Source organism: Anoplopoma fimbria, chromosome 13, assembly GCF_027596085.1.
Source record: "Anoplopoma fimbria isolate UVic2021 breed Golden Eagle Sablefish chromosome 13, Afim_UVic_2022, whole genome shotgun sequence".
Classification (NCBI taxonomy): Eukaryota; Metazoa; Chordata; class Actinopteri; order Perciformes; family Anoplopomatidae; genus Anoplopoma; species Anoplopoma fimbria.
Window position 1 is genome coordinate 11,905,583 of NC_072461.1, and position 21,277 is coordinate 11,926,859.

Consider the following 21,277-nt stretch of genomic DNA (forward strand, 5'->3'; position numbering starts at 1 on the left):
TGCTGTCAATCATCAGTACTCTTGCAAAGCTAACAAAATAGAAACGTGTCAGTCAACGATGTCAAGACTGTGCGAGGGCAGTTCCTACCAGTTTGATTGATCTGATGTTTTCATCCCAGCATGTCCTTGTGTAAATTAGCACTTACTTCCAACACATTGTGTCAACTAATGGGTATGGCAACATATGCATCTCCAGTCCATAGGTATTTATATATATGTGCATCTCTCTATTCAGCTAGTTTTAGGTAGGGGAATATAAATATAAAGCCCAACCTGAGCTGCTTCTCCATATATATTTATATATATGAACATTCTGAAAGCAACTTAGCATCTTTATTCAATAATTAATTTACCATCCACCAGACATCACAATACATTTTTGTGCAGGGCAAGCATTTGGTTTTCTGTATGACTCTTGTCTTCACCTAGAAACCATCATAAAGTACCAGATGTATCAAACAATTGTTCAATACATCAAGTCTTCACTTTTCTCTTTTCTTGTCTTAAACTTGTTGGTTGTATTTGAACCAACAGCAAGCCTTGTATAAATGTGTCCATTTTTTATTAAGTACAACACAATAATATAAATAATATAATAATTATAAGTGACATATGAATGCTCAGGGAACAATCAACAAGAATGTGAACTACAGACAATGTTTTTTTTCTTCAGTTTTACGAATCTCTAAAAGAGTTCCAAAGAAGGTGAAATATTCAGTGGACCTACTGCAGGTGTTTCAGACATAAAATAACAAAATTTGTTTCATTGGGAGCGGTTTAAAAAAATGATGACATCATATGCCAAACCGTAAAACAAACTGTAACAGCAAATCTGTCTTCAGCTGTCTACAGCATTCTGTGACGTGAACGTACAAGACGGGGTCTCATTCTGTTGCCTACACTCTGCTACAAAACCCTCTCCACTGGAGTTGAGGAGGCAAAGACAGACAGCATCTTCAATGCCAAGTTGTGGATTTGTGGGAATCTGGCCTGGCTTTTGGCCCAGAAGACTTGTGTATTTTGTCAGGGTCAGAGTCATGGACAGATCAGTGTAACAATACTAGAATCCTGGGATGAGCTCTGTTTCTTGTGAGCCTTGTAAGTGAAGAGAAGGCACAGACGTTTGACTGGTGGATCCACATTCATGGGGCCTGAGTCAGTCGCATCTCCTTCTCTGTCCATCGTGTTCTCCATCCCCGAGAACAATGTCTGGAAAACACACACACAAACCTGCCTGTAAAATGTCAGCAAGTAGGATTCGAGTGCTATAGGGTCCTTTGATTAGCAGCACATGTTGGGAGTCACTCCAAGGGAAGGAGCATAGCTTGCGATCGGAAAAGAGATCCGCTTTTAATGACGCCGACGACGGGGTCTCCTTCTTCTCCAAGACAGATTCATTGACCTCTCCTACTAACACTGATATCCATTTCTCAGAAATTGTTCCCCTACAGGTTGGTGTGTACTTACTATCCATAATCAAGAAAGTATTTTATATGTCCGTTTTCTACAAGTGACAGAGGCCGACAACAGCCAAGTATCAAATCTTGGATGAATGGCTTCCCTGATGGCTTGATGCCACGTTGAATATAGGCTGTATACCTTCATAATCTTGGTAAAGGATGCCATAGTTGACTGTGTGGCATCTGTCTGTTGCCGCGTCTATACTCCAAGAACTTAAAATTCAGAAAGGAGGAATAATTTCAAGAAAAGCAAATCTTATAAAGAATGGTGTAGTATGCACAGAAAGCAAAAGCTTCATACATCATGAATTCATAAAATCGCGTACCAATTTATAACAGAAATATGTCGATCAACACGAGTTGCTGCCATGATGGGTGGACTAGCCGCCGTGACGACATTTTGTCGATACATTTAACCACAAATTATAAGATATGTAAAATCATCAAAATTCTCGAAGGGTGTTTACCGACGCATTTAATGTCGCAGAACAAAACCTTAAAATCTCTTCAACTTGTGTTAACCAGGCATTTAATCGATCAAAATAAAACTTTGAGAAGAGAAACCACATCACTTTTAAAGCTGGTTCGCCTTTTACTCCTGTTATTTTCTCCTTCAAAAAAAGGTCAGCAGGAGCAAAGATTTAGTGGTCAGGGTACATATTTTTAACATTACAATTCCTCATTAATGGTGAATAAAAAAGCATCAAACTAAAGGAGCCTCCTGGACTCCCCTACATTTGGCCAAATCCAAATGTTTAAATCATGTTTACGTGTTTGGCTCTGCTGGTCAGACATCGCGTCCACATCTTGGCAGCACCCCCAGAAAATGGCTGTGTTCCATTTCCTATGCTACAGTCAAGGGAGGCTGCATTCAGAAGACGTGGAAGTGACAAGGGGTGAATGTAGCATTCATAAGAGTCTCTATGTTATCAGAGTATCTTAAAAGAGGTGAGGCAGGGGAGAGTGAAGGGAGGAAGAATTGGGGAACTCATCCATGAGCTGGTTAACAGCACGCTGACATCTAGACTGTGGTGTTTGGTCTTCATGTGTCAGGGTGCATCATCTTAGGCTTGGCAGATGGGTGTTGCAAACTGAAGTGAAGAATGGTCTCGAAGTATTTTACCTCCAGATCTGCTTTGGGTGGAGGCCATCTGCCCTTAAGAGATGCCTGCGTCTCAAAAGCAGATTGAAGTTATCAATCAGTTGTCACCTCCACTTCTTTATTTATAGTTGTAGTCTGTGTTTATGAAGTTTGATGAGGAATCCAAAAATGTTTCCTTCCGTGGGAGGACAGTGTTACACTTGCGGGTTTAATACCCAGATTATCACAGCAGGGAGGAATCCCACTCACAGAAAATGACTTCACTGGTATCTGTTCAGTGAGTCTGGGGAAAGTAAGGGTTTTATTTAAAGGTATCTTTCCCTTTAGAGTTGAAATATGATGATAAACAAAGTCACCAGCAGACACTGACAGAGTGTAATGCAGTTGAGAAGACTCCTCCAGTGAAAATATCCTGGTCTCGAGTATGTTCAGTAACAGTTTAAGACACTGAGGCATAGAGCACACCTCTGTCCGAAGTCCACTAAGTTGCTGTTTGGGTCGCATTAACATTGTATGTAGCAGAAGGCAGTCCTAAGTAGCTAATTGCAACCCAGAGCAGTCAGAAATGATCCTCCATAAGAAAAACTTTTTAAATGTGCTGTAGATTGAGACAAGTAGAAAAATGCAAAAATAACAGTTTAGCAGACAGCCAGCGAGAAGAGCCTCTGCACTATACCAGAGCAGGTAGTCAATTAGGACCATTTGTTGAAATGCTTTTGAACAAATGGTTGTAATGCTGTGTTCATTATTGCAGGTTACTCCATGTGAATCAGAGCACTGGTAAAGATTTAGCAAAAGGATGCAATCAACCACCCAGGATCATACAGAACTTGGCACACTGGACTCCGTCATGCCTAAGCTGATACAATAATGATCTCTAAAGCAATCAGAGTTACTGTAATTGTTTGAGTGTTTCATTGACCATGAAAGGAGACCTTTTAAGACCAACACAGTACACATTTATTTGGGGAGGATATGTGCATGTTGAAAGTACCAGCGCCTAAAGACAGTAGATCATATTTTAAAGTGGCCCTATTATGCTTTTTTTCACTTTTCCCCTCTCCTTTAGTGTGTTATACATATTTTTGTACATGTAAAAGGTCCGTAGAGTGTAAAACCTGAAGTCCACGCCTAAAAGGAGGTACCCTCCCCCTCAGAAGCTCCTGAGCTGCCTGAAACGGCTCCATTGAATTCTCTCCTTCACTTCTGTAACTTTATGAGGTCATAATGTTACAGAAGTGACGTAAAACTCCTTCCAGCTAGTTTGGCCCTCAAACAACAAAAGAGAAAGATGGGGTTGAAGCTCCAGAGGAAGAATTTGTGAAATGTGAAAAGTTAACCAATCACAACAGGGCGGGCTAACTGACCAATCAGTGCAGACTTTGCTTTCTGGAGTGAGGAGCAAGCGCAACAACGGAGCATTTCAGAGAGAAAATAGGTATCATAGCTGTTTAAACTTTCTTGGTGCAGTGCCTTGGGGAATTGCATTGCACATTAAACTGGTGCAAAATAGTACCCAATAACTGTTGCAATGCAAGTTGACCCTAACAAAAACATTTTTGGAAAATGTTTTGAATCAAACGGAGAAGCTGTAGTGGTTTGCAGCTAGCTCAAAGTTCAGTTCATACAGATTCATTTGCATTTTTATTTTTCTTGGTGGATGGCTGTTAGTTTAGAAAGCAGTTGAATTGATACGTAGCACAATTTTCTGTGAGCAGAGAACGCTTTTCAAACATCAATATCATAGTATATCATCTTCATTTGATTGTCGGAAGCCCAAATTGTGATAGCGACTAATATTGGAATAATTGTATAGACTGCTAGGAGACTACAACCAGTAGGAGAGGAGATGGCCACTCCAGTTGCTACAGCCACGATGGTTTCTCTTTCCAGAGTTGGCGCCCGTGCAGTAAAATTTGTCTCCTGGAGGTGGGGAGGCAGGTGGCAACCTCCGGTTCAGCAGAGTGAAGACGATGCGGAAGTGTCTTAAAACTTGCATTATATTTACTGACCAGCAGGGGGCGACTCCTCTGGTTGTATAAGAGAAGCCTACTTGTATAGAAGTCTATGAGAAAATGACTCCACTTCTCACTTGATTTATTACCTCAGTAAACATTGTAAACATGAGTTTATGGTCTCAATCTCTAGTTTCAATCTCTAGTTTCAAGTCTTCTTCAACACAGCATGATGTTCATTTAGCAAATTATGGTACATTTAGAGTCAAATAGACCATAAAGCAGAGTCTACTGTAATTGACAGGTTGCTGCCAAAGCGGTATGGCATCTTTACGTCACTCCTCCTCATTCCAAATATGGTCAATTCTGTTCATTGGTTGCTAAAAAACAACATAGCGAGGGCCGTAATCCAAGATGGCGGCAGCCAAATCACCCAACTTCAAAATAACAGTCCACAAACCAATGGGTGACGTCACGATGACTACGTCCACTTCCTATATTCAGTCTATGCTTAAAAACATTGATAGTGATTCAAACTTAATGCATTATTGATATAACTCCTGGTACCTTTACCTCCAGATAACATTAGCTTGTTTGTATGCATGTAAAACACTGCTAAGTTACTGTTACTGCTAACTTCACCCACAAGTCACATAAACGCTCTCTCTCTCTCTCTCAACTACACACTGACACTCACTAACATTTTCCCAACACTATCTGTATTACACATTTTAGTTTAAAAAACATCTTAAAAACATATAATTCACTGATGGTTAGGCCCGTCAGAGGAGACAGATTCACAATACACCGGTGGAAAGCCAGCATAAACCTCATATGTGCACAAGTGTTATTGGAAGGAGGGATGACATTTTGAACAACTTGTCACCTAATCTGTTTTGGTAAGGGCAGCTTTTGTTGGGTGAACTTAGAGGGTGATAGCTTTTGAAATGTCACCAGCAATAAAAAATAACACAATGGTTCCCAGATAAAGGCAAACACGCTCCCAATTGCTCTGCCACAGTAACTACATCACAGGTCCCTAACTTGTGATATCCATACTCAGCACGAGCTTTTTGAAACCAGATTGTATCATTGTGTGCATTCACATTCCAAATGCAAAATTTCTTAGATTTTTATTTTATTAATTTTCTGTTTTATTTCATAAAATTCTGTAATGTCTCCTCATTTTCACACCACTCATAGATCCTCCTTGATTTCAGAAAGATCTGTAACAAAAATAATCCCCCTCTCTGCAGTGAGGAATTAGCGTGTCTTTGGAGGCAACGCCGCCAGATGTGCGGCGCTGCGAGGATGGACAGTAATACATTTAAGAGGGACGTGACAATCCAAATGCTGCTAACTCACTGGCAAGCGGCCTCGCTCCGGGAGTTACAGCGGAGCCGGCTGGAAATCTACTTCAAAAGTGGCTCGCACAGGGAAGACAGACATGCAGAGTTAAAAGCAGGAACAAATCCCCCACCGTCCAAAATGTGCACCTCTGTTCCTCCCTGTGACTGACAATTGTTGCGGTGAAATACTGGGCTCCAGGCACTGCCAGGAGGAATAAAACCTCCACTGATTCTGATCCAATTTGTGGGAGCTGGGTTACAGACTTGTGAATTCATTTTAAAAGACAAGAGTTTTTGGAATTGACATTCAGCAAGGTGCTCTCGGGGTGTGCAGGTGGGCAGTGTCGTATTTGGGGGATCGGTGGTGTTTTTCGGGCACACACACCCTCACACACACATAAACACTCATCACAACAGTTCTTGAGGCCAGGCAGATAGTGGACCCTGTGCTCCAAGATGAAACCCAGCACCCTAATCCAGCTTTGCAGTGTAAAGCCACTGCCACCCCCCCGCTCTGCTTTCACATGTCTGCGTCCGCCACGTGCTCCCGCGGTAATTGGGATGGAGATGGAGAGCTCCGGGAGGTTGGTGGTTTGTGCTACACTGCTGGTTGAAAATAATTTGCCATTTCCACTGCGAACAAGAATAGGGTGATGTAATTCTGCTCCCATTCCTCAATCATTTTACATCATATGACTCACTCCCTAACTGTAATTATTGCAAAAGTGATGCAACTTACACATAATAGAAGCTTCTTACGCTGCAGGAAGGAGGCCTTGGACGTACATTTATGTTGTATGTAGGTGTTTAATGGGAATACGTGCTTTTCGAAATCATTCTGCGAGTTGTAAATGTGCTCTGAGAGCTGTGTTCATCCAGGTTTCAGCAGTGGTGCCTGAATCCATCTTACGCTGCTGTTTTGCCATACCAAAATTGGCTTATATAGTTAGTTTTACTGCAGCAGCCCCACAAACTAACACTAACCCCGGGCCAGTAAGCATTCTTGTGCTGAGTAATCACAGTCGTGTCCTTCCAGTGAAGCTGAAAGTGCAGTTTAACCATATTGAGAAAGCACAAAAATCATCAGGTTTGATGAAAATGCAAATCCTTCCCTTCTTTTCTTGAATGGTGTCTTGTCATGACTTACTGTACTGATAAAAATTAAGTAATTTGTGAGAGATCAGTATCCAATGTTATGATTTCTAGTGATTCTATGGGTTCAGGAACATATAGACCAAACCAGGGCAATTGTCATTAAAAAGTAAGACCAAACAGTAAAGAAAGTAGCTTCAAGATCTTGTTCTGTCAGAAGCAGGTGAACGTTTAAGGGCCTGCAGCGGGATATGTTCAGATTACATTATTAATCCTCATGTGCACAAACTTTAAGATGTATTGCTCTGCATTTTTAAAGACAAAAAAATGACCGTTAGCTAAACCTTGTCCCACTCCTGCTGTTGCTAGGCCTCTCCCACTCTCAGTTTTAGCACAGCACCACAGAAGGATCACTGAATGGACCTGATGGACACAGGCCCAAAAGCCCAAATGGTCAGGGGACCACTGGGACCAAAAAGGCAAATACACAAAATGACACCAAAGAAACATATGTTTACCACAGAGAGACGCAAAGCAACCACAAAGACACCAAACGACTACAACGAGATGCAAAATGACCACAAAGATACACATCAACAGACACAGTGAACACAGAGGGCACCGAATCGCCACAAAGAGACATAAAATGACTACCCTCTTTCAGCGTCCCAACCCTGCAAACTGCAGACACAAAAAGACAAGTTTGGTACGAGCAAGGGGCGCTGAAAGTAGGCTCTAAAAAGACACAGATCATGATGAACTTAAACAATGAACATGGCTATTTGTCGGTTATCACAGCTGTCAAGCTAGCAGTTTATGGAAGACTGCCGAAGAGCATGAGTCCCCAGGCATTATATTCGGTCCTCATTGAATGATTTGATGGGCTCATTACAGTCCTGCGTCAGCCTCAGATGCCGAGTTATTTTAATTAATTAATTCCAGGATTTACTGAAAATTTCATAAAAAAATATCAGAAATGTTTTTCAAGAAGATAACCAACCCTGCCATTTTCATGCAATACTTGCTGACCTGCAATGTGTTTGTATTGTAAGTAGTTAAATAAACTAAATGCAAAGTCTGCATATAAAAGGAGGCATGTTCTAATGGCCAAGGAGGATGTCATGTTTGGAATCCAAAAACAGCGTTCAACGGTGTCTCTGCAGCCACGAGGTGACCTTGGTATCAAGATAGGACTATGTCCTTAAATTTCCCCATCTTTCCCCGGAACAATAGGCTGAAGAGTAGATCCTGCACGCTGTCCAAAACTCACAATTTAGAAAGATATATATATATATGCATTTTGAACGAGAACTCATAAAGGCCGCTAAATCACCAACAAACAGAGATTTTTAAGCACACCTAACAGCTGTTCGTTCCCCATGTGTAACGAGAAGTTAAGAGACACACAAAAAATGAGGAGTAACTTTTTGCAGGATACCATACGAGCCGGATAAGTTGATCTAGTGGCATGTTTTCAGATTTACAGGGAAACTCCAATAAAAGGCGTAGTTGATTGAGCCTCATGCAGAGTGGATGCAATGATATTTAAAGAGTGTAAAGGGGTGGCGAACAACTTTAGATATAACAGCCATGGTCAGCCATGGTCAGCCATGGTCAGTTTGACGCTGTCAGGGCGGAAGCCACCACTGTTGCAATGACTCAAAAGCACAACTCCAGATCAGGGGTCTCATTTATTGCTGTTGCATACGGACAAAACGGGGCCTGAAATAAGGCTGTCCTGCAGCACCTCTTCTCACCCTCTCTCTGAAATGCTCCATTGTAGCGCTTGCTCCTCACTCCAGAAAGCAAAGTCTGCACTGATTGGTCAGCTAGCCCGCCCTGTTTTGATTGGTCAACGTTTCACATTTCAAAAAACTCTTCCTCTGGAGCTTCAGCTCCGTCTCTCTCTTTTGTTGTTTGAGGACCAAACTAGCCAGAAGGAGTTTTACGTCACTTCTGTAACATTATGATCTCATAAAGTTACAAAAGTTAAGGAGGGAATTCAATGGAGCCGTTTCAGGCAGCTCAGGAGCTTCTGAGGGGGAGGGTAACTCCTTTTAGGCGTGGACTTCAGGTTTTACACTCTACGGACTTTTTACATGTACAAAAATATATATAACACAGTAAAGAAGAGGGAAGAAGTGGAAAAGCATAATAGGGCCACTTTAAGAATTACAGAACAGAGCCTCATTAGTTTTCAGTAATCTTCTAATACTAATTATAATAATAATAATACATTTTATTTGTATAGCACTTTAAAAGGTACTCAAAGGCACTTTACATGGTAAAGACAGAAGTAATAAAATAAATAACAATGTAAACATGGCAGAGAGATGACATTATAACAAAACAAGAAAAAAAAAAGACATGCATAACTATCATCACAGATTGAAAGCAGATTTAAATGGATGAATTTTAAGTGCAGTTTTGAAAGTGGCGAGTGACGGGGAATGTCTGATGTGATGGAGTAGAGAGTTCCACAGGGAGGGGGCAGCAATGGAGAAGGCCCTGTCCCCCCAGGTTCGGTGCCTGGACCGAGTAGGCGGGGTGAGGAGGTTGGCGTCGGTGGATCTAAGGTTGTGGGAGATCGGAAAGGTATGAAATTGTTCGTAGAGTTGGTTGCAGTCCAGGTGGGTTATCAGTTGGTAGACAACAGTGTGTTCCAGTATTTTAGACAGAAAACGGAGATTGGAGATGGGTCTGTAGTTGTTGGGGATGTCACGGTCAAGGCCAGGCTTTTTGAGGTTAAGTGTGACAGATGCAATTTTGAGTGCGGGAGGGACAAAGCCAGTAGACAAGGAGGAGTTGATGACAGAGAGGAGGAGCGGCTGGAGGGGATGGGGTCCAGGTCGCAGGTCGGAGTCTTCATGCCAGACAGTGATTTGTTGAGATCTGTTGAGGAGCTGAGGGAGAATTGGGAGAGTGACCGGTCGGTTAGTGGTGGAGTGACAGAAACAGCGTTAGGTGGGGGGCGGGGCTGGAAGTGACAAGTTGGTTGTCGATAGTCTCAATTCTTTTTACTACTGTGCATATAACATCAAGTAGGATCATACTTTCATGAAGTGTCTGTGAATAAAATTGCTGCAGTGAACACAACTTTATTGATTCATTTATGGTTTATTCCACAGGGACAGATACAGCCCACTGCACACAGACAAACTCAAAAATCAGAGCTCACTGGAGCAGAGGAGTAACCGTGGTGACTGTCACACACCTTCTCCAGTCACCTCACCTGGAAAATCGTCCCCACATGCATATAAGGATTGTGTGAATTAGTGAAGTCTCCATACCGTCTTTATCAGTCCTAATCATAATGCCATAAGAAAACATAAGTAAATAAAGAAACTGCGTTCACCTATCAAACTTCCTTTTTATAATATGATATCCAGGCTGGTGGATACCACTGATTGTCGCCATAATTTTGGATCAATCAGTCTGATTGCTGTAAATACTGCGGTGACACTCGGAAAATGTGTCATGCTGCAGGATATATACTCTGGCTCTGTTAGGACTGATCAGCAGGGTCATGTCTATGCATAAACATTCATAATGTGCCTTGCATTGACCGTTTATCGTTGAATGTGGTCGTGTAGGCAGCGGGATGTGAGGCTGAACCAGCTGAGCACATTTACAGATTGATTTGGGATTAATAAAAGGAAATAGCTCACTGGCAGGTGCAAACAGAATACGTGCATGTCCTCCTTTGTACGGACGCAAACATTTAGTGTGGATCCTACACACTGCTTTATAAATCAGACCCCTGGACGGTTTCAGAAAACACAGTCTTTACTGGCAGTGGTTCTTCACACACGTAGGCAGCAAAGGCAAACAAATACAAAACAAGGGGGTCAAAAACTAGGTAACCAAGTTCACAGGGAGAAAATACTGAAACAGTATACACGGAGGTACTAAGATGAACTGGCATAGCCAAAGGGGAGCACACAGACTGAATACACCAGGGAGGATGTAATTGGGAGCAGATTCAGCTGATCTGGGTGAGGAAAGGTGATCACACTAGTGGAAAAAACACAAGGGCAGAAAGTGAAGTAATCTGAAACGAGAGGGAGAGGTGAGCTACAAAATAAAACAGGAAACCCCAAAAAAGACATGAATGTGAAATCAAGGACCATAACTCATGGAACTAGATGAAGTGTTACAGCAAGTCTCACAATAAAGCTCTTGGTGTGTTTCCAGCCATTTAAGAGGGCGACTGTGGTTCAGTGGTAGAGCAGGGCCGCCCTTCAATCAGAAGAGGGGTCGGAAGACTAGAAAAGCGCTATACAAGTACAGTCCATTTACCATTTAAACAGGTCTTATTATGCTATTTTCCGGGTGCATATTTTTATCTGAAGTTACAGCTACAACATGTTTACATGCGTTAATGCTCATAATCCTCCTTGTTTTTCTCATCCTGGCTGTCTTGCAGCACCTCTTCTCACCTTCTCTCTGAAATGCTCCTTTGTAGCGCTTGCTCCTCCCTCCAGAAAGCAAAGTCTGCCCTGATTGGTCAGCTAGCCCGCTCTGTTGTGATTGGTCAACGTTTACATTTCAAAAATCTCTTCCTCCAGAGCTTAAGCTCCATCTCTCTCTTTTGTTGTTTGAGGGCCAAACTAGTCGGAAGGAGTTTTACGTCACTTCTGTTACATTGTGACCTCATAAAGTCACAGAAGTGAAGGAGAGAATTCAATCTAGCCGTTTCAGGCAGCTCGATTGAATTCTCTCCTTCACTTCTGTAACTTTATGAGGTCACAATGTAACAGAAGTGACGTAAAACTCCTTCCGGCTAGGGAGGGTAACTCCTTTTAGGCGCAGGCTTCAGGTTTTACACTCTACGGACCTTTTACATGGGCCACCTCAGTGGGTTTGGGACTCTCCTCACACACTAAAGCTAGCAATACTGGAACCAATTATGTAGCACGTACTTGTCAAATATGATATGCATTTTTTCATCCAAGATCCTTCATCACGTACCTACACATCTCCCATGTGGGAGAAATGAGCATTACGTCCTATGAATTGTTAAACAAAGTGTGTGCTGTGGTGTAGCGAGCTCCATTCCCTAGAGAGGGTGGACCAGTCAGAAGCTCTGGAGGTTGAAATGCTTCCCACCTGGTCAAGCCACCTGGTCAAGTCAAGTGAGGAGGAGACAGACGGGAGGCGTGTTTGCTCCCACCGGTGTCTCCCCCTTCTGGGGCTCAAACCTGATTGATGGAAGCTGTCGTGTGCTAAACAGATCTATTTTTCTCCCTCCGCTTCGTATGCTAACGCTAGACTGTAAACAAAGATGGCGTTGAGTTACCGCGTAACGGCCGCCTCAGTTGCCACTTCCTGTTAGCTTTGATCTGCTGCAGGAAACTTGTTTTCCTTCTTCCATTTTTTTTGTCGTTGATAATGCATGTCACTATCGGTGCTCCCTTAGCGGGAAGTGGGTGGCTACAGAGTCGGGCTTCCAAATATGTGTACATTATTGCAGGAAAAAGCAGTAAATAATAAATAGCAGGACTTGGCGTCAAGTAGGAAGGCCCTGGCTGCTCCTCTATGAATGGCCATTTGCTTTAATAGTCCTGCTCCTCTTCTTCGCATTTGGCTCAAATTAGTTTGTAGGAGCTCTATAAAACGGAGGACAGAAAATGAGGATTTGATAAAGCCTGTGCCAGTGTCTCATCCAGGCTATGTTTTATGGATGTATGCGCTTTAGCAGCTGATTTTCAGCGCTCTTCTACTCCTACTCTCTGGTTTATTCATGACAGCCTGATGTTTTGTCTGTTTGGTCTGCTGTGTAGCGTTACATTAGTGAGTTAATCTCTCCAGATTTGAATGGCAGTATAGAACCTGTTACCTTGCAGATTTGCAGACACTTGAAGGGAGATTTTTGCATACAAAGCAAATGATCAGCTGATAAAATACCTGGCTAGCGGCTGTAGTTAAACCTCTGAACCCTAAGCAGTTTTGGGTCGTTTTTTGCTCCTGTCACATTTTTCTCTCTGTGGACTTGATTTTCACAGCAATATAAAAGTCCTGCATCTCTATGGAAACAGCACAATCATGGCTAGAAGCAGAGTGAACACAAAAATGTATTTTGTGCAGAGTAACACAGTTACCATGCCACATATCATAAAAAAGTTTATTTTTCTTTGATAATTTTGTTTACAAAAATTTGAAAATAATGGTTTGCCGATGTCGGAAATTAAAAAACGGAGGCTCTGTTTGGCATTTACACTGTAAAACTATTTACATTTATACAACCTCTACTTCCAGCCTCTCCTCTGTACTCTGTGTTCAGCAGCCTGAAGTTCAGTCAAAGTTTCACAGATTTATTGTCACGTGACTGTTGGTCTTAGACAAATCAATCATGGTTTCATAGTTGTGATGATAAGCTGAGAGTTTAATGTTTTATACAGGATCCAGTTAAAGCAAACAGTTTATTGGTGACGACATTTTAGATGAGACATGTAGAATAAAATGCTTTTAATGAAATATTACAATTTTAGTCCTTCCGTTTTTCTGATGAAAGCGTCCGTCACACATGATGTGTTCAGAAACACACATTGTTGTTGTAAAAACTGACAACAATGAATTTTTACAGCTTCTGGCTAGGATAAATGGTGGAGTTTTGGGGATTGTTTAATGTAAACATGCTTTCGATCCTGGCTTTTTTTTATGCGTTCAGATGGATTATGGGAGCAAAGGAGGTAGTCAGGTGTGAAAAAGTCAGCGTAGGGAGGAGATCAGGGTGGACCGAGACCAGAGTGTACCAAGACCGAGGCAAGTCCAAGACTTTAAGGGGTTGAGAGCAATTATGACATGGAAAACTAAGGCACACCTCCAATTTCTTGAGACCAGACCTTTCTGAATTACTACAACACTGATGTATCAATGTTTATCACAAAGTGGGTCATGTCTTAAAGTAATGCTTCAGAGAAATTGTCATTGTTACTTCTTTTGTTATCTTTTATTTTGCTGACTTCTTTGCTCTTTTGCTCCTGTCATAGTCAAAAGCTGTAAAAATCATCATAATCGTCAGATTTTCATCATACCGACAATTTCTTTCATAGAAGGTAAAGTGTCACAAATTTTACATTCTTACTAAGTCTTACGTACTGAACACAAATTAAAATATATCCTTAAATATTAATAATAATAATTCATCAACAAAGCTGGAGGCCCCAAATGACTGGGACTCCTACATCCCCAGGAGAATAACAGACATGTACATATCCCTGCTCAACTCTTCACTTTAAAAACACACTTGACACTGTGTTAACAGACTTATTATAACATACTCCTAATTTGTTTGTTTGTTTATCATATTCTATTATTAATTGTCATATTTTTATTATTAAATGATGTCTTATACTATTGCTCTAATGTCTATTGTCCCTCCCCAATCACCGAGCCAAACTCCTTGTATGTGCAAACGGACTTTGCATAAACCCTTTCTGAATAAAAACACAACAGTGCCTATGTATGAACTGATGTAGCCTATTTCACTCAGATACGGGTATTAAACGTATTTTCAAACAGGCCAAATAAGATAAGAAAATCATCTCTCAGAATTATCAAATAGAATAAAATAAAATAAAACAAACAGCTTTTGTTTTCTTTTCTTGTGATTTGATGCTTTATGATTCGACAGCCAAAAAGACCTGACCTGAATTTCGCACCAGAGTCTTTCGGCTAACTTCCTGTTAAGCTCTATGCTAACTCGATGGGGATGAAATAATTCAATTGCGTAACTTTCCAAATATTATCGGTTCAAACCCCCCTTCCCCCTCCAACCACCTGCTTCAGGGCCATTGATTTATTTTATGTGTATTATATATATATATATATATTGATTTATATATATATATATATATATATATATATATATACATAAAATAAATCATTTTTCATATTTTAAAGGCCCTCTAAAGGCAATTTTGTGAATTTGGGCAAAATTAGTTTATTTATTTCAGATTTATCAATACACTGCACAGAGAGAGCTGCATGCTGCATCGTGTCTGGTGGAATCACAAGTGTTGTCTAAAGTGGCCCTCAATCAGCTCTGACCAGGCAACCAACTTCCACAAACCTCGACCAGAAGAAGGATCAACGTATTACAACCTACTCAACGAGCTCTCTCTGCTACTAGGGGATGAAGATGGGGAATGTATTTTTGTAACAAAGGGTGTGACTTCCTCCATCATCTCCCTCATCTCAAATCGCCTACTGAAAGAGACTCTGGTTATATTGAGAAAATCCCTCTAAGAATTAAGATGAGATAATCTATAAAATAGTCCTTAATAAAAACGGCTATAATAGAATATATGAGGTTGTTCTAAAATATGTAGACTTTTGTGTCTAAAACCCGATAATGACCTTGATTCACAGACAGAAACTTGCAACGCAGCCTTCATTAATTTTTGTGCAGCACTAAATTTCCTGCCGGCAAATAATAAAACACTTCTCACCTCATATATTATAACTTCAGCTTTGCTCGCTCAGTGAGACACATCATCATTTCAGCAGAGGAGACGGTACGCAATGTGTCTTTTGACTGTTTATTTTAAGTTCGTTGTGTTTTGTAGTTCTAGTTCTTGTACTAATGTGTCGCTGCTCACTTTCAAATCAATCAATAAAACTCACCTTTTCAGAACTGCTTTTAATGTATGATGAATGCTGTGTGTTGTATGTTATTGGTGTGTAGCTTTTTATGATGATTTTAATGTTTGTGGGTTAAGGTTAAGTGTCTTTGAGAACCTTGAAAGCGTTCTATAAATAAAATGTATTATTATTAATATCAATCAGGGAATTATCGGTTGCTCTCATAGGGCAGCAACCAAGCATTATAAATCGTGTTTCTATAGGAAGAAAAAATCCACGCTCAGCTGTACATACATGTAGGATGATTTGATATTTGAAAAACCCATGATGTGTATTTGTAGAAGGCAATCATCATGTTTGCGTTAGGATTACCATTTGAACCTCCAAATGTCGGTCTAATGAAGCAAACATTCAACTTTGTAAATAATGATACTGGCAATCCTTATCGGCCCTCAAATATATCCTGCCTCTGTTGAAATGAGATTGAATTAGTTGCTTAAAATAACCTGGACTTTAATTAACCAGACCTGCTTAATCGAAACTGTACACAAACTTAATTAAAATCGTTTTATCTGGCGCTAAGATGACCGCTAATGCCTCACCTCCCTAATCACACAGCTCGCTGAGAGGCAATATTGCAGTGAAGGCGGAATCAAAGTGAAGCGCAGATGAAGAAAATAAGGACAAATACATGTATGGAGAGAGGAGGGGCCTGGTTGACGTGTACTGAGGACGGTGCTGCTGAATGAAGCATAGTGGGCCATATGTGATAGTTGGGTGTCATAAAAGGTACTGGGATGTTGCTGACAATATCTTAATTATTTCACTGTGGAATGAGTCCTAAAATCCGGAAATTAGTTGGCATTTTTGCACTTTTGAAAATCAATGAGTTTTTGTTAGAGGCAAGAAAAAAAGGTCTGTGGTTAAGACAAGCGTAAGATATTTGACTTAAAATGCGTCAGAAAAAAACACCACTCATTCATTTTAAGGTGTCTGAAATAAGGCGGTTGCGAAAAAGTGCTTAAATGCAGTGTGCAATATAAGTGGAGGGGGTCTCAGGGGCAATGAGTACCTTTAATGACAATTCAGTTTTACTAAAATGTCTTTAAAAAAAGCGTACTAATGCCCTGCACATTTCATTATTCAAACTGCAAAACATGTATTCACAAATAGGAATAGTGAGTGAGAGAGATGATTTTCCACAGTAAATGACACAGCCAGACAGAACTGCAACAGGTTGCACAAAGCCAGTCTGTCTTTATGTTGGTTGTGGACCTAAATGGACAAATTTGATCCAGAGCTTTTAGTGGGAACCTGGATTAAAGGAGGACCTCATCTCTCATCTTCTTGGATACTAGGAGGGCCACGTTGTCCGGTTCAAGGGTGTGCATGTGTTTCCGGTTAGCGCAAGAGAGAGGGGAGTGATCTGTGTGTGTTCTGTTACATAGGGTAGTTGTTGCGTTGTCTAGTTGTGTGAGTGGCCTTATAGTTAACATAATCAGCCTCACTGATGTGTGTGCAAAGTGTGTACAGCTTAGGTACCTCGGCTTGCAAACATGAAATCTTCTAAATAAGCATTTATTATTAAAGGAAAGTCCTCCGTTTTGCGTCCAGCGTCCTTCTAAAAACCTCAAACCGTGACTGCAGAAGAGCGTTCTGTAGGGCTGATAATGCCGCTGGACACGCCGCTCGCTACTAGCTCCAATAACAGCTGCTTCCTCTGCATGTCGGCAGTAGTAGAATTGTTAAATGCAGAATTTAACTGCGCAACAGCTGCTAGAAAAGACAACAAGGTCAGCAACGCCTGTAAACTGATATCCATGTTGAATTAACCTGGTAGTGGATTGACAATCAAGCCTGTTGTTGTTCTCCCGGAAAAGGGTCACGTGATAAGGGTGTGACGAATCAGGGAAAGACACGTCGTAACTCCTAAGACCCAATCAAATAGCGAACGCGGGTGCCTACGTGATCGTTTCCAAACTCATTCGTTTTCCGTCATCCACACTATCAGGAAAACGCGACGTTTTCAATCTTACCCGTCATCGGGAGCGTTTTCAAACTCTGTTTTCGGTGCCCTTAAACTCAAAAGATATTCGTTTACAGACAAAAATCGTAGTAGTGAGGACATGCCGTAATACTGAAGCACTGGGGGGAGATATCGGGGGAGACGGGTCCCCCACGATTGCCACCAGGTATTTCGCAGACTGACTTAATGAGATTACTAAACGCAATTAGGCGAACACTATTCCACCTTTAGATTAGTGGTGGTCATGATGAACCCTGTGACAGTAGTGTAGGTTTTAGCCCAACTTTAGCTTCATACTTTGGCGTCTTGCATTAAATAAATCATAAACATGGTGTTCATTTGTGAAGATTTTCTTCATGAACAAAACTTGAATGGTGAATGTTTATTTGCCACAACAATTATTTTCTGCAAATCCAAAATCCAATGGATTTTTTTCCATTAGATTTTTGTCGAGGGCATCAGTGCGAGACTAACTTCCGGGGATGGCCTACAAAAACTCCTCATGCCTGCAGCGCTCTGTCACTCATAGCTTCAGACTGGCTCGCTTGCTGCACTGCGATCCAATTTATAGCTGCAGGCGTTCTCCGTATACAACTGTGTCCAAGTTCGGTTTGGTTTATGTCTGGGCAACAAAACAGTGGACGTAAATCCTGCTGAAGTAAACAATATGCAAATCTTTACGACAGGAAGAAACACGGCCGTTATTCCAAAATAAGAGCTGCACCATTTCACAAAATCATGGCTCGATTACATCAAAGACAATTCATAGCACTTAAACACATTGCTGCGTGGTGTTTTGAAGTGCTTTGTTTATCAAATCCAATCTTTTTTAGAGTGCACGATTTTCAAACCGACCAGGGCCTTGTTAAGAAATAAAACATCTCACAGCTAAGCCTTAAGATGCCTGAGGGAAACAGGGCCCAGACAGATGAAAAAAAACCTGTAAATGCATGTAAATAAACTTCTGCTTTGCATTCTAATGTTGAACATGTTGGCAGGTTTGTGATGCTGTATGTGAAGAGGAAGAGAGAGTTAAAGTCCTGCACTTGTTATTTTCTCTGCATTTATGTTGAAATGGTCAAATACAATCACGCTTTTGAAAACGGAGTGACCTCGGTGCTGATTCTAGGTTATTCTTTTGAAACTTGAGGGATCTCTGGTCAGTTTTGTGGGTTCTCAGGTGTGAGTGCAGGGGCAGTGGAGTTGGAGTAACTAAATGGAGGTGAACTAGATGAATCAAACATATATCAAATCTATCAATATAAGATAAAATAAAATAATCCTTTATTAGTCCCGCAGTGGGGACATTTACAGGATTACAGCAGCATAGAGGTAGTGCAAACAAGAGACATAGTATTCAAAACAAGTATTATAAATAAGTAAATAAGTAATAAAACAGTAAAGAATATTAAATAAGTAAAGAAATCCACAATAACTAAAGATATTATATATACAGACAGAATAATTATAGTATTGCACAGTGTATTTATATTGCAGAGATTTTTTTGTGTTTTGTGGTCTACTGGGATGGTAGACAGAGCTGGTTGTGCAGCCTGACATCAGCAGGAAAGAAGGACCTGCGGTACCTCTCCTTCACACCGGGGGTGAAGCAGCCGGTGGCTGAAGGAGCTGCACAGAGCTGCCAGGGTGTCCCGCATGGCTAGGGAGGTGTTGTCCATCAGGGATGATAGCTTGGCCATCATCCTCCTGTCTCCCACCACTTCCACCGTATCCAGTGGACACCCCAGCACACTGCTGGCCTTCCTGACAAGTTTGTTGAGTCTCTTCCTGTCGGCTGTCGAGATGGTCCATAAAAGATGGCTGATGCCACCACAGAGTTGAAGAAGGTCCTCAGGAGTGCTACCAATATTGTGGAGCAGTACCATTCCCAGAAATGCCATATAATTGCAATATAAGAATATAATTTCCTAGCAGATATACACATATACATATATAAATGAAAATATATATATAATGTTTTTTTTCCTGTGTCAGTTTGTGTGATCGTCTATATGCGTGCATAAAGTGTGAGAGAGAATAATACAGGTACCTTTTGGTGACCCAATACCTGCCTATTCCCTAATTTCTCAGACCCAGTAATGGTGATTCCCACCAACTTTTATGATAGAAATGTCATCTCCAGGCCTAGTGAATGAAATTCAACTTCGTTGCTTAGGGTTGCATATTATGCAATTTGAATAATTAGAAAAATGATATCAATATCTTATATAGCTAATTACCAGGTCAAATGAAGTAGAAAATCTAAAATATTCACAGACTGAATGTGATTAAGAGAGCTTTATGTTCACAGTCATTTTAATGGTAATGAACTACAAAGTGCATATTAAATATAAGAAAACATTTCTAGCATCATTGGCATGCCCTTATTAGCATTTGCATTAATAACTACCTGTATTTATTAAGAGTGAACATTTTTCTAATTTGAAGGATAAAAACATTTAGATTTAAACAAAGTCCCAAACATTTACATAATTTAAAATATTTATCTAATGCATAAAAATAATACAGGACGCGGCATTAAGTTCACTTAGAGTCAACTTAAAACTGTGAATGGGTTTGATACCTCCTTCACATTTGCAACACTCAGTGCTGCTGAGACTTGCAGCACAGCTTTGGCACACTGGCCACTTCTGACTTCATCCTCCTTATGAGCTTCTCCTCTTCATCATCATCATTCATCTTTGACCTCGTGACCATTTCCAATCGTTTAGCTAAATTTTCCTCTGAGCCAATACACCAACATTTGGACTGTACATTTCATAAAATTCACATACAGTCCACGTCACATATGCATTTCCCTTAATTCTCTATTACAAAGTCTTAGAGATTGTTGGTTTACATGACTCAGAATTGACTTGAACCTTTCATAGCTGCTTAGGTGATCTCCTTGTATATGGATCCAATGTTAGAGACACCTCAGTCGACCAGACATCTTGCTGCTCATCACATATGTCTTCCAGTACCTGCTAGGATGTTTGATTCCCTTACCCCCCCCTGTCAACTGTCCTGCACAAAACCACTTTAATCCAAGACTCAGGGTGCTCTTAGTCATGCACTCCTCTCCACATCATAGACTGTCCCTTTTTTTAAAAATTATAATTTTGTATTAGATTTTAATCTTTCCTGAGCCGTCCCACAGCTCTTCGCTCATGCGCTGATGCAGTATTACAATGAGTGGCAGCGTTACTGTGTGTTACACAACCGTTCATGGGTGTAAAGGAGGTGAATCAAACCTCTGAGAAGGAGATGGATTACCTCTCAGCAGAGATCCAAGACCTTTTACAGAAACAGACACTCACAACAGACAAAAAGGGACTCCGCGTACTTCCTGGTTTCCAAGAACACAGGAGATTTCAGATCTGGATCTTTGCATCTTTAAAAGGTGCATTGCCTATACATATGAATTAAAGTCCATCTTCTTCGAAAATCTTAAATTCAGTGTATCATGCGGTGATAAGTTTGTCTCTGACTTTTATACATCTGTAGAATGGAACATTGGTATATTTTTCATGATCTGCCTCATTTTCTATGTTCTCTACTGACACTCCAACCTTAGTTCACACGGACAAATTCACATCCTGGTGTGAGCTACAGAGACAGTAGATGATTGCATTATTAGGATGAATGACTATTTGAACACTGAATGTACTTGTTATTGAAAGACACCGATTCATTGGTTGATGAAA